Here is a 14,581-nt window from a genome sequence, read left to right on the forward strand (position 1 = left end):
TAATTAGCGGCCCCAGAAACAGCTTGTGGCTTTATATTACATGGAGGTAAAATTAAACTGGAATCAGAGTGGATTAGTTTTATCAAATAGGGAATAAGCTGTTAATTAACTCCCCACTGTAGCAATCTCGTCCTGAGCTGCAACTGTTATTAGCTCCAGATTAAACTGTTGAATTAATTTCCCACTTACTTACTATTTCAAGAGTTTTTAATTTACCTGGCAGCCGCTTTAATGGGAAATTGTATTAGTGCGCAGAAATTGTTTTTTTGGGAAGGGTAAACAGTTTGCGATAATGTTTATTAAGTCGTTTTGTTTGAGCAAAAATATAATTGCGGTTTTAATTAGTGGATGGTTGTTGGCGTATTAGGGCTGAGATTACATTATTGCTTTTCCGAGAGAACAATCAGTCAGGTAATCCCGTCGTTTAGAACCGATAGGAAATTCAAAAGCCGTGCGGTTGGGCTCGGTGCCGCCGACCGGAGACGCCTTCTGCCCGGTCCGCAAGGTGGGGTTAATGAAATAATAGTAATAATTGTAGCTGTTTGTTTCCATCTGACATAAAGAAAAAGCAAACAAGCCGAGAGGAAACAGAACAGTAAATATTTACACTTTGTAACCCACAGAAGGGAACGCTCTGAATCCAGACTCGTTACATTGTAATGGCCGAGGACGACCTGCGCTTGTGCATGAAGAAAAAATATCGTAAAGGTTCCTTACACACATGAATTTGGCTCTGGCAATCTGTTTACCTGTAAGCAGAAAGGGGTTTTTTTTGGCAATTTTTTGCCGTGTTTTTTTTATACACAGTGTAGTTTTCCGGTTTACAGAAGTCACACATTTTGTGCAGCAAAATGTGCAAGTCCAACAAGATGGCCAGTGGAGGCCACGAGCGGGACCTCCATAGTCTGACTCTGAAAACTGGCTGCAGTAGAGTTCAGTTTTCTGCACACGGACAGCAGGCCATGTGTACGCAAAATACGGATACCGCCTGTGCACAAAACGGACAAGAATAGGACAGGTTTAATTTTTTTTGCAGAACGTGGACATATCGGGGCAGAGCCATAGAAGTGGTCCACGTCCAATCCACAAATCTCCGTACTGAGAAGGTGATTTCAAAGAGAAGCAACAAAGACAAAAAAAAAGGCACCTATTGTGCAAAAAAAATGCAGGAAGCAAAAAAACACCCGTGTCCTGCATTTCACAGACCTTCATCTAACATCTGGAGCTGATGTTTTAAATGCAAATTATACAGCAAAAAAACATAAAAGTGCAGAAAAAATTGGGAATTTATCACCTAAGACAAGGATGCTCAACCTGCGGCCCTCCAACTGTTGTAAAACTACAACTCCCATGATGCCCTTCTGTAGGATGATAGTTGTAGGCTGTCAGGGAATGATGGGAGTTGTAGTTTTGCAACAGCTGGAGGGTCGCAGGTTGAGCATACCTGACCTAAGATAAAGTGAGAGCATGAAGCTAGGGGGCGCTGGAGAGCAACCCAAAAATGGGGTTTAAAAGTGGAGCTCCAGCTGCAATAATATATAGTAAGAAAAGAAAACTGGACCCAGAAAAGACCTGATAAATGGCGAACTACAATCCGGTATCTGCAGCAGTCTGGCCGGACAGGGGTTAACACTGCGGCCCAGCGGAACGTGGCCCCTTAAATCGCCCTGTTTAATCTATAAAAATGACTTTGTTATTTTTTTATTAATGTAAAAACGGCAGAAGCCGTAATCCCAGCGCCGACTCTATGGGGGGAAATTGACAGTTTTAAAATGCACACAAAACATAAAAAAACATTCAATTTCAGCTTTTTCAATTAATTCCACTTTCCGATTTATGATTTTATTATTCAAGCAAAAAAAAAAAGAAGACGAAAATGGAAATTATCTAAAGACACATTGTGCCCGCCGCCCGCGCCAACTTTATGGCCGGTTTAATAAAAAAACTCATTTTCAAAATAATTGACGCAAAATGCCAAAAAAACAAACAAAGCATAATTACTGATTTTGTAAATTACATTTTTTACGACGCGTTAGAAAAAGTAATTCTTAAAGTGAAAGCGAAACATAAAATAGAAAAAGTTGAGTTAATATAGAAATATGAGAAAATGGCACCAACACGGAACATAAACTTTTTATTCTGCATTAAAAATGCCAATTCAGACGCAGAACGGAGGAAAAAATCCAAATATTGTCCGATAGGAGCGGAATTACCAGGAAGATTTAGTCCTTTTAATTTCTATCCACAGAAACTAACTTCTAGCAAAAAAAAATAAAAAAAATTTAACCCTTTCATATCCACAGGGCGATGCTAATGCTACTTACTGTCTGCTTTCTCCCTCCTTATGCTTTACACTGCAGTTGTGCTCCTTTAGGCTACATCATTCATTAAAGACAACTCCAGCTTATCTGCAATGTCTGCGGGAGTATGAGGTAGTCTGAAATCCCCCTCTTGTCTCACTAGAGGCTCAGGCTGCTGCTCTGCTTCTTCTCCATACTTTACACTGCTCCTCTGAGACTGAAATACAATGAGATGTTAATACTGATGACCTCTCCTCAGGATAGGTCATCAGTATGTGATCGGTGGGAGTCCGACACCTGTACCCCCGCCGATCAGCAGTTCGAGAAGGTGGTGGCGCTGGCGGTAGCGCTGCAGCCTTCTCGCCGACTTCCCCAGGCCAAGTGATGATACGTTCATCGGTCCCATGGTCTGGGTGCAGCTCAGCCCCATAGAAGTGACCTCCACCAATCAGATACCGATGACCGATCCAGAGGACAGGCCATCAGTATAAAAATCTCGGAAAACCCTTTTAAGCTTTATTTGTGTAAATCCGGGCCGGCCCTTTAAAGGGGTACTCCGGTTATGTGAGGGTATCCTATCCACAGGACAGAGTATAACTATTATATCAGGGGGGTCGAGCGCTGTTCTCTGCTGTTTCTGGGACTCCCATAGAAATTAATGGAGCGGCCACACGTATTTCTGACCACCCGCTCCGTTCATTTCTGGGGGCTCCACAGGGATCGGGGCCCCATTCTCGTGATCACAGATCCAATAGTTATCCCATATCCTGTGGACAGGTATAACCGGAATACCCCTTTAAGATGATGGAACTGATACAATGTTGTCCCCATGTGATGTCTACATTAATACCGCAATGTACTGCACCTGAGGTACAAGCAGCGCCTCCCACACGCGCCGCCGCTTATCATAACCATCTATTTGTTATAGAGAGAAAATGAAAGACTGGAACTAATAAGAGCGGCCTCAGTCTGCAGGGCGGGCGGACGGGACGGTCGCTGGACATGGTGGACACGTTACACGGCAGGTGTGCACCAATTCACTCCTCGTGTTCCCTCTGCTACATCTGTACAAAACACAGGAGCAGCCGGACAGGAGAAGAGATCAGCCCGGACATGAAGCATCCTGAGCCCGAGACCATTGATGGGGCGACAGGGGAAACCTCTGCATCCCAATGACAAGACCCGACCCTCACCCAATCACACGACCCGACCCTCACCCAATCACACGACCCGACCCTCACCCAATAACACGACCCGACCCGACCACAATCACACGACCCGACCCTCACCCAATAACACAACCTGAACCTCACCCAATCACACTACCCGACCCTCACCCAATGACAAGACCTGACCCTCACCCAATCACACGACCCGAACCTCACCCAATCACACGACCCAATCACACGACCTGACCCTCACCCAATAACACAACCTGAACCTCACCCAATCACACTACCCGACCCTCACCCAATGACAAGACCTGACCCTCACCCAATGACAAGACCTGACCCTCACCCAATCACACAACCTGAACCTCACCCAATCACACGACCCGTCCCTCACCCAATCACACGACCCGACCCTCACCCAATCACACGACCCGACCCTCACCCAATCACACGACCCGACCCTCACCCAATCACACGACCCGACCCTCACCCAATCACACGACCCGTCCCTCACCCAATCACACGACCCGTCCCTCACCCAATCACACGACCCGACCCTCACCCAATCACACGACCCGACCCTCACCCAATCACACGACCCGACCCTCACCCAATCACACGACCCGTCCCTCACCCAATCACACGACCCGTCCCTCACCCAATCACACGACCCGTCCCTCACCCAATCACACGACCCGTCCCTCACCCAATCACACGACCCGTCCCTCACCCAATCACACGACCCGTCCCTCACCCAATCAGACGACCCGAACCTCACCCAATCACACGACCCGACCCTCACCCAATCACACGACCCGAACCTCACCCAATCACACGACCCGACCCTCACCCAATCACACGACCCGTCCCTCCCCCAATCACACGACCCGTCCCTCACCCAATCACACGACCCGACCCTCACCCAATCACACGACCCGTCCCTCACCCAATCACACGACCCGAACCTCACCCAATCACACGACCCGAACCTCACCCAATCACACGACCCGACCCTCACCCAATCACACGACCCGTCCCTCCCCCAATCACACGACCCGTCCCTCACCCAATCACACGACCCGACCCTCAACCAATCACACGACCCGACCCTCACCCAATCACACGACCCGAACCTCACCCAATCACACGACCCGACCCTCACCCAATCACACGACCCGACCCTAATCCAATCAACACGACCCGTCCCTCACCCAATCACACGACCCGACCCTCACCCAATCACACGACCCGACCCTCACCCAATCACACGACCCGTCCCTCACCCAATCACACGACCCGTCCCTCACCCAATCACACGACCCGTCCCTCACCCAATCACACGACCCGTCCCTCACCCAATCACACGACCCGTCCCTCACCCAATCACACGACCCGACCCTCAACCAATCACACGACCCGACCCTCACCCAATCACACGACCTGAACCTCACCCAATCACACGACCCGACCCTCACCCAATCACACGACCCGACCCTAATCCAATCAACACGACCCGTCCCTCACCCAATCACACGACCCGACCCTCACCCAATCACACGACCCGTCCCTCACCCAATCACACGACCCGACCCTCAACCAATCACACGACCCGACCCTCAACCAATAACACGACCCGACCCTAATCCAATCAACACGACCCGTCCCTCACCCAATCACATGACCCTCACCTCACCCAATCACATGACCCTCACCTCACCCAATCACAACTTGAACCTAAGGATACAATGTGGCCGCGGTCAGTGACAAAAAATCCCAGTATGCAGCGACTGCATAAATACGAGGCGACTACTTCTACGGATGTTTTGTAGGACGTAAGGCTGAGTTCACACTTCAGTTATTGCGAGCCTCCACCGAGATCCGATGTAATGATCAGATTTGCTCCTGTTCTGTGTTTTTTAAGCGAACTTAAAGAGAAATGACACCATTTTTTTTTTTTTTTACATATTTCCTAATTTTGTACAAACTGATCCCTGATTATTCTGGATGCAGAGGAGTCGTGAATGAACTGATGTGAAGCCGGGCGCTGGGGCAGGAAGGCTGTGGTTTAGCGAAGCTTCAGATTGTGCTGGGAATTCCCGCTGTGAGAGAGGGAAGGAGCTGCAAAATCCTAAGTTGTAACACAAGTGACAGACCGTCTGTTCTGCTTTATTAAAGGGGTTTAGACACTGATGACCTTTCCTTAGAGGAAGCGGGGTCCCCCTTCATTGCAGACACAGGCAGAGTGCACCTTGTCCTAATCAAGTGCACTGGACACTCTGCAAACCAGACACAGCTGCCTGTGCGCACAGAGAGGGGACGGGTGCCCCCACAGATCACACATTACCCAAAGGCTAAGTCACGGGGTCCTCCTTTAAGTAACCTGCGCCCAGTCCTGACCCTTTGGGGGCAGTGGGATTTGTAGGCTATTCTCAGGTGCGGTTACGCAGGACCCGGACATACTTCTGCAGACAGTATAGGAGGATTATTTTGGCAGCGTTGGGCCCCCTGGTGGACAGAGCGTTACCCGATTCTCTGCAGATCTGGGACACTTTGCTTTGATTGTACCTCAGCTGCAGGCAATGAATGGAGCTGAGAACCTCCCACTTCATCCACCGATAATTCCTGAGCTTCTTCATGTGGGTAACATATGGATCCTGGGGGCCCCATCCCCCGCAGCGTTCATAGAAAGGACCCCGACAAAAAACCTCAAAAACTGGCCCTGCCCTGGGGTCCTGCCCCCCCATCGCGGGGAAGGCGTACTCCTGCGGGCGGCTGCTGTATAGGGGACATCATGAAGTGTAAGCTCTGGGGAACCAAGAAAGAAAGATATCACAGCGCCCTGTGACCTACAACATTCCTACAATGTATCAGCGCAGGGTTCGTTACAATGGTCTCTGATTTTATCAGGTCAAAACAATCCTTTGTGAGCCGAGAACTCCTGACATTGTTCCTGCACTGATACATTGTAACAAACCTCAGATGCAGCACTACACCAGCCCAATCATATCCTAGCAATGTGCCATGGCTTTACAGGATGGGAAGACCCCTTTAAGTGTCCCTTTAAGATCAGCAGGCAGACAATCTCGTGTCCTGGGGATGGGGGGCATCGTCTCTGCCGCCAGATTTACTGGAGGGTGAAACGTGTCATTTATGTCTCAAGTGGCAGGAGGATAAAACATAAAAGCAGTGCCCATGACGATAATGTAATAACGGCCGGGCAGCCATGATTAGCGCTTCGCGTGACGCTGATCTCCGGAGCGCCGAAATTGTTTAATGAGACATAACCCCAGAGGGAGCAGCAGAAGAAGTGCTGGAGCAGCACCGGCTCTGCTACATCCGACTGCAGACAAGGCTCCTTACTCCACTGCCACTAATCTTACAAACATCTTAAAGGGCCAGCGTCCAATCCTATGTCACTAAAGCCTAATCACTGTATTATGAACAGTTCTGCAACCTTTCTAATAGACTTTGCTTTATTTCTTCACCATCATCAAGAGCTCTGCTTGCCGACGGTGAATGGAAAAATCCTTGTTCACCTCCAGAGGCTAAAAACTGATTCAGGCCTAAAACTTCTGACACTGGAGGCTTTATTAGCAGTCTGGAGAATCTTCAGCGAAATAGACCTAGCAACAATCCGTCGCCAAAAAAGCGTGAAAGACAATCGCAGAGTCCGCATCCGGACATCTGCCGCGCACCCGCTTCCTATTTTATGCATTTCAAAAATGTAATTCCATTTTATGCTCGTTATGACAATGGCTAATTGAATCAAATCAAATAATTACGAAAAAAAGGTGACTGGTCCCCCCCCCCCCCCCCCCCCGCGGTTGATGTTTATATGTACAGTGATTCGCCAGTCACACGCCAAATCCTCAGTGTATCGTAACGTGAGCTGGCGATCAGCGGCAACGCACGGGGAAATACCGGAGGAACCCCCAACATACAGAGGAAATATAATCCCCTATAGAGAAAATATAATCCCCTAGAGCAGGAATGGCCAACCTGTGGCCCTCCAGCTGTTGTAAAACTACAACTCCCAGCATGCTCAGACTGCCTACAGCTACCAGCCTACAGCAGGGCATGGTGGGAGTTGTAGTTTTACAACAGCTGGAGAGCCGTAGGTTGGCCATCACAGCCCTATAGAGAGAAAATATAATCCCCTATAGGTGGCTGCCATTATAGAGCCCATAGGGGGCAGTACATCAGTTTTCCACAAAATATAGATAAAATATACATCTACACAATGTTACGTCCTTATCACTTGTATTACGCGTCAGTCTTTACTGCAATTCTGGCATTCTATTCCAGTTCAAAATGTGCTAGAGGTCCCTCCCAGGGGGGGAATGTGGGAGAAAAATGTGAATTTAAACGCTGCTTCCACATATCCGCCATTGTACGTGAGAATTAGCAGTAAAATGAATATCAAATGAAAGAGAATGACATTAAAAAAAATAAAAAAAAGTCCATTTCCAGCTAAGTGAAGGCTTGACTTATCCGAAGTGGCAGCTCCGACGCCGGAGGCACTGAATTCGTTGTGCCACTCGATAATTTGACTGATTCACTCGAGTAACCAGAAGAGGACATTTTCTGCCTGATTTCAGAGTAATCAAGTCACCTGCTCCTACAATCGCCGGGGCCAAGTCAATTGCTCTCCGCTGAGCGTGGAGAGGGCGGCGGCGCGTTCTGCAGAAGTGCGCAGTGAAGTAAGACGGCTCCGGCCTCACTCCAGGGCTATTCAGCCGCTAAAGTCATTTTTCGAGGTTTCTAGCAATAACGACAATGAGCAGGGGGTGACCCGCGCCTCCCGTATACCGCCATGTACGGAGCTTATCTCACAGGTATCGCCTGCTCCTGGGAGATCAGCGGCGCCTGCAATCCTTACATCTAATGTAAGAGCAGGATTCCTCTGGGATATTACACAGCTGCTGCTTTGTTACAATGACTCTAAAATAATACACCAAACAACCCTGCTGATCGCCTCCAGCGTCTGTGCAGACCTGTGTGTCTCCATGGTGACAGATTACATATGATCCCTATGATTACTTGCTCACATTAGGTGGGACTATGCTAGGGGCTGCGGAGAGCAGGACAAACATAACTTTTATCAGGAGTAGTGTGAATAGGACGTTTTTTTTCAGCCCAGGAGGCGGAGCTTCACAGTGATGTGCTCTCTGCATTGATCTGCTTCACAGCCCCTCTGAGTGATGGCTGGAACATCCAACCATAAGACACTACAGCTGTGAGCAGAGGGGGAGGGGCTGTGAGGCAAATCAATGCAAGAGCAGGTCACAGTGAAGCTCCGCCTCCTGGCAGAATACAACTTCATATACTCACTACTCCTGAGGAAAAAAGCTCTAGAAAAGGTATATTTCTCCTGCTCTCCGCAGTTTGGTCAATACTGCTGACAGACTCCCGTTAAGTGCAGTCTATTAGAAAGCTGCAGAACTTTGAGAACGTGAAGAATGACACACTCCCTTAAACTTACAGTTTTCAATATATCTCTGCTTGCTGATACTCATTGTAATAATACCCATGTACTGTATTATCCAGAAGCTAAAGACCAGTACAGACTTGATACTTCTCACAGATGAAGGTTTGTCACAATTGTCTCCAGACAACACCTCTGTGAGCTGAACAGCCTGATACATTGTAGCAAACGACCAGGACAGATGACAATGTTTCTCAACATCACGTGGAGATTTCACTAGAAAGGTCTGAATTTCAGTAATGTCTTCCTGCCTGTGACCCCGGACTCGGGGCTCCCGTGTCAGGCCGAGGTGAAACCGCCATTAACTAATGAGCTTGTACCGCGCGGTTCTGACTCAGGCTCGTTTTGAGATATTTTCTGCGTGACATATGTTCCTGTGAATCATCAAGAACAAGGGGTGGAGGCCGAGGAGCGGGCGATGCAGGTCCACCAGCAGAGCGGAAGGTGCCCTTGCCGAATAGAGGCTGGACGTTGCATATACGGAAGAATAGAATGCGAGTGGTTATTACCTCCAAGACTGCCAGGCCGTAACTGGAATCATCACCTTCACCAACACTTCTCCTCATCAGTGGCTGACTCTCCATGTACCAATGTTGTTCTATGGATTAAATCTTATACTATACTCCAATCACCTCCAGAGCTGCATCCACTATTCTACCAGGATCTATTAAAAACAGGCTGTGACATGCATCATTGTTGCTAGTAACCACAGCACACTGTTGCAGACTTATAATTGCAGCTCTGGATGTAACTGGAGTAGAAGACATGATACTACTAGGAACCACTTCTACCAACAGGTTAAGGTGGGCACTTTATTTTTGAAGATTTTTAACCCCTTCTTTACACTTCCTTCAATCAGAACTCAATAGTCTGCAAGTCCAATAGTCTGGAATCCATCAATGAAACTGTAGAACGTGACTACACGGGGTTGTCAGTAGTCTGTCACCATGGAGACAGGATCGTCTCTAAAGGGGCTGTATACTCTGAGGGGGGAGGGGTTTGGAATGAAGACTGGATACAAAGAAGAATTAGCTTCTGGATGGTGAAGCGCTGCGCGATAATGGAAACATTATTATTAATATTTAAATAATTGCCAAAATATCTTGTTGATCTTCTGCATCTCACTCTGGACATTCGCTAATCCCTCCAATAATCCGGGACATCTGCTAATCTGGCTCCACAGGGGCTGGACTATTGGAATATTACCGCCTGAGCATGGCTTCGCGGTAGTTTAGGTAAACCCCTATGTGACCCTGGAAGGATCAACTGCACAAAATCCGGAGATTTCCTCTCCATGTGGCCATATGTCAGCGTGGCCTCGGGGACACGCCGTATACACAGCGCAGGAGAAACGTCCTATCTGCGGCACGCTTCATCAGGGGATGAACATATGGCTCCTCCACAATATCCCTCATTCTTATGGACTCTCTAAAACCTCCGAGATGTCTCCGCCGCTCACAAAGTCACCGCCACTGGAAGCGTTAATTAACAGCTCCTTGTGACTCGCCATATGCCGCGCCATATATAACATTTATGAGGAGCGAAATTTATGCTATTTGTGTATCCGGACTTAATCAAGCTAAATCAATTCCAGCCAGGACTCGCGCGGCATATAAAAAATAAATAAAAAAAGTCCTTTCTGTAGGGAAAAAAATAAAAACACGTTATGCTTGTAGCCACCGAGAGCGGCCGCCATGGAAAACGGTCATGTCAGACAGGAGGCGGGGCCGTCATAGGGTCAAGTCGAACAGGAGGCAGGGCCGTCATAGGGTCATGCCGGACAGGAGGCAGGGCCGTCATAGGGTCAAGTCGAACAGGAGGCAGCGCCGTCATAGGGTCATGCCGGACAGGAGGCAGGGCCGTCATAGGGTCATGTCGGACAGGAGGCAGCGCCGTCATAGGGTCATGTCGGACAGGAGGCAGGGCCGTCATAGGGTCATGCCGGACAGGAGGCAGCGCCGTCATAGGGTCATGTCGGACAGGAGGCAGCGCCGTCATAGGGTCATGTCGGACAGGAGGCAGGGCCGTCATAGGGTCATGCCGGACAGGAGGCAGGGCCGTCATAGGGTCATGTCGGACAGGAGGCAGCGCCGTCATAGGGTCATGTCGGACAGGAGGCAGGGCCGTCATAGGGTCATGTCGGACAGGAGGCAGGGCCGTCATAGGGTCATGTCGGACAGGAGGCAGGGCCGTCCTAGGGTCATGTCGGACAGGAGGCAGCGCCGTCATAGGGTCATGTCGGACAGGAGGCAGGGCCGTCATAGGGTCATGTCGGACAGGAGGCAGCGCCGTCATAGGGTCATGTCGGACAGGAGGCAGCGCCGTCATAGGGTCATGTTGGACAGGAGGCGGGGCAGTCATAGGGTCATGTCGGACAGGAGGCGGGGCAGTCATAGGGTCATGTCGGACAGGAGGCGGGGCCGTCATAGGGTCATGCCGGACAGGAGGCAGGGCCGTCATAGGGTCATGTCGGACAGGAGGAAGGGCCGTCATAGGGTCATGCCGGACAGGAGGCAGCGCCGTCATAGGGTCATGTCGGACAGGAGGCAGGGCCGTCATAGGGTCATGCCGGACAGGAGGCAGGGCAGTCATAGGGTCATGTCGGACAGGAGGCAGCGCCGTCATAGGGTCATGCCGGACAGGAGGCAGGGCCGTCATAGGGTCATGTCGGACAGGAGGCAGGGCCGTCATAGGGTCATGTCGGACAGGAGGCAGCGCCGTCATAGGGTCATGTCGGACAGGAGGCAGGGCTGTCATAGGGTCATGTCGGACAGGAGGCAGGGCCGTCATAGGGTCATGTCGGACAGGAGGCAGCGCCGTCATAGGGTCATGTCGGACAGGAGGCGGGGCCGTGATAGGGTCATGGCCTGCTGTATACCATAGTGTAGTCCATAGAACTGCAATGTCCGACACTGGATCTATCTGAGCACATCAACCGCCACTCAGCTTTTCCAGAGTCCTGAACGGCCAATTAGGGAGGGGGGATATCGCCAGGTCACATACAGCATGTCCGCCAGGAGGTCGGTGTAATGGCAGCCACTTGGGTGGTCACACATCTCTCCCTGAACCCAAGACAGGTCTCATTCAGGATGGAAATTTGCTACAATGTATCAGTCCAGGTTGAGGATATTTCGCTCTTAATCATTAACTACACTGGACACAAATCACAACCTGTGAGAAGTATTAACATGTGTTCCATTCACTGACATGGTGAAAGTTTCAGAACTGATGATTGCACAGCGATTATGCTTTATTTACAGAAGACGTGACAGCAGATAGAATGTAACAATATCTCCAGATACTTACAGATTCCTTGCGTTCTGTGCATCTCGGAGGCGATGACCGCCCGGCGGATGGGGGTCAGCGGTGACATCACATGTTACATATCACAAAAGAACTGTCTGCGTTATTTCAATGTTACAATCTGCCATTTCCCCCGGAGACGCGGCGGTCAGTGAATGGGGTGGTATCGGATTCTGTGGATTTTTAGATTACGCTGTTTTGGGGACAGAGCAGATGGGACGTCATGCACCATACGAGGCGTCATCTATCACCGTGACAATGCGCAGTTTCCTCGCCATCCACTCACCGCAGGGGGAAGGACGAGATTCAGGTCTGCGGCGGCTTTAGACGGACAAGTGACGGTTGGCAGCGGTTCTGCCGCTCGTTAATTTAATCATATTAATTCATTACTTGTACACATCAGAGGAGATGTCACATCTAAAGCTTCGGAGGATCCCACAAGGAGGAGGACATGACGGTCACCTGCCGGGAGACATCCGATGATGGAACGGACAGGCGGCCGGGGGAGGGGAGGCAATCAGATGATACAAAATGAAAAAACGCCAAGTGTTACAACAGAATCCTCGCCAAACCTCAGGCTGATCCTTCATTAACACCTCAGAGATATTAAAGCCCCCAAGATAGCAAGACACAGAAGACCGCCACAGCGGCATCATCACCGATGACATCACAGGGTGTATTATACATCACCACATCCATTCACTGCCTGAGAACGACCCACAGTCTGCGCCAAACACTCCGAGAATGTGTCTGAGGAGCTAGAAGAGCATTATAGCGCAAGAGCAGCACTCCCCAGACAACCCAGTGCAGACACTGGAAAAGTAGAGAAGATTTCAGCTCTGAAGCCTGTAGTACAGTGAGCGCAGCTCTGGAGTATAATACAGCATGTAACTCAGGATCAGTAAAGGATAAGTAATGTATGTACACAGCGACTGCACCAGCAGAATAGTGAGTGCAGCTCTGGAGTATAATACAGGATGTAACTCAGGATCAGTACAGGATAAGTAATGTATGTACACAGTGACTGCACCAGCAGAATAGTGAGTGCAGCTCTGGAGTATAATACAGGATGTAACTCAGGATCAGTACAGGATAAGTAATGTATGTACACAGTGACTGCTCCAGCAGAATAGTGAGTGCAGCTCTGGAGTATAATGCAGGATGTAACTCAGGATCAGTACAGGATAAGTAATGTATGTACACAGTGACTGCACCAGCAGAATAGTGAGTGCAGCTCTGGAGTATAATACAGGATGTAACTCAGGATCAGTACAGGATAAGTAATGTATGTACTCAGTGACTGCACCAGCAGAATAGTGAGTGCAGCTCTGGAGTATAATACAGGATGTAACTCAGGATCAGTACAGGATAAGTAATGTATGTACACAGTGACTGCACCAGCAGAATAGTGAGTGCAGCTCTGGAGTATAATACAGGATGTAACTCAGGATCAGTACAGGATAACTAATGTATGTAGACAGTGACTGCACCAGCAGAATAGCGAGTGCAGCTCTGGAGTTAAATACAGGATGTAACTCAGCATCAGTACAGGATAAGTAATGTATGTACACAGTGACTGCACCAGCAGAATAGCGAGTGCAGCTCTGGAGTATAATACAGGCTGTAACTCAGGATCAGTACAGGATAACTAATGTATGTAGACAGTGACTGCACCAGCAGAATAGCGAGTGCAGCTCTGGAGTATAATACAGGATGTAACTCAGGATCAATACAGGATAAGTAATGTATGTACACAGTGACTGCACCAGCAGAATAGTGAGTGCAGCTCTGGAATATAATACAGGATGTAATGCAGGATCAGTACAGGATAAGTAATGTATGTACACAGTGACTGCACCAGCAGAATAGTGAGTGCAGCTCTGGAGTATAATGCAGGATGTAACTCAGGATCAGTACAGGATAAGTAATGTATGTACACAGTGACTCCACCAGCAGAATAGTGAGTGCAGCTCTGGAGTATAATATAGGATGTAACTCAGGATCAGTACAGGATAAGTAATGTATGTACACAGTGACTCCACCAGCAGAATAGTGAGTGCAGCTCTGGAGTATAATACAGGGTATATGTCAGGACATTTCTGTCCTCTACACAACAACTCTGTTTATAGATCAAAAAGCTGTAAAATAACCACATGGAGGGAAGATAATAAGATTTGCTTCATATTCTTCTGCATGATCAGCACAAGGGTCTTTTCTGTGTAGTCGGAGGATGATACAATGTCACATTCTAGTTTATAGTCACTGCACTGACACATTGTATTCTAGCAGCACATCCATTATTGTGTCTCCATATACAGAGC

At 48.9% G+C, this 14,581-nt stretch overlaps 1 protein-coding gene across 5 annotated transcripts in view; it reads right to left on the bottom strand.

Annotated features, from left to right (window-relative positions):
- Positions 1–14,581, bottom strand: part of DACH2 (dachshund family transcription factor 2) — a 256,753-nt gene that overhangs the window by 120,820 nt on the left and 121,352 nt on the right. The window lies entirely within an intron of this gene.

The sequence above is a fragment of the Bufo gargarizans genome, chromosome 9 (assembly GCF_014858855.1).
Source record: "Bufo gargarizans isolate SCDJY-AF-19 chromosome 9, ASM1485885v1, whole genome shotgun sequence".
Taxonomy (NCBI): domain Eukaryota; kingdom Metazoa; phylum Chordata; class Amphibia; order Anura; family Bufonidae; genus Bufo; species Bufo gargarizans.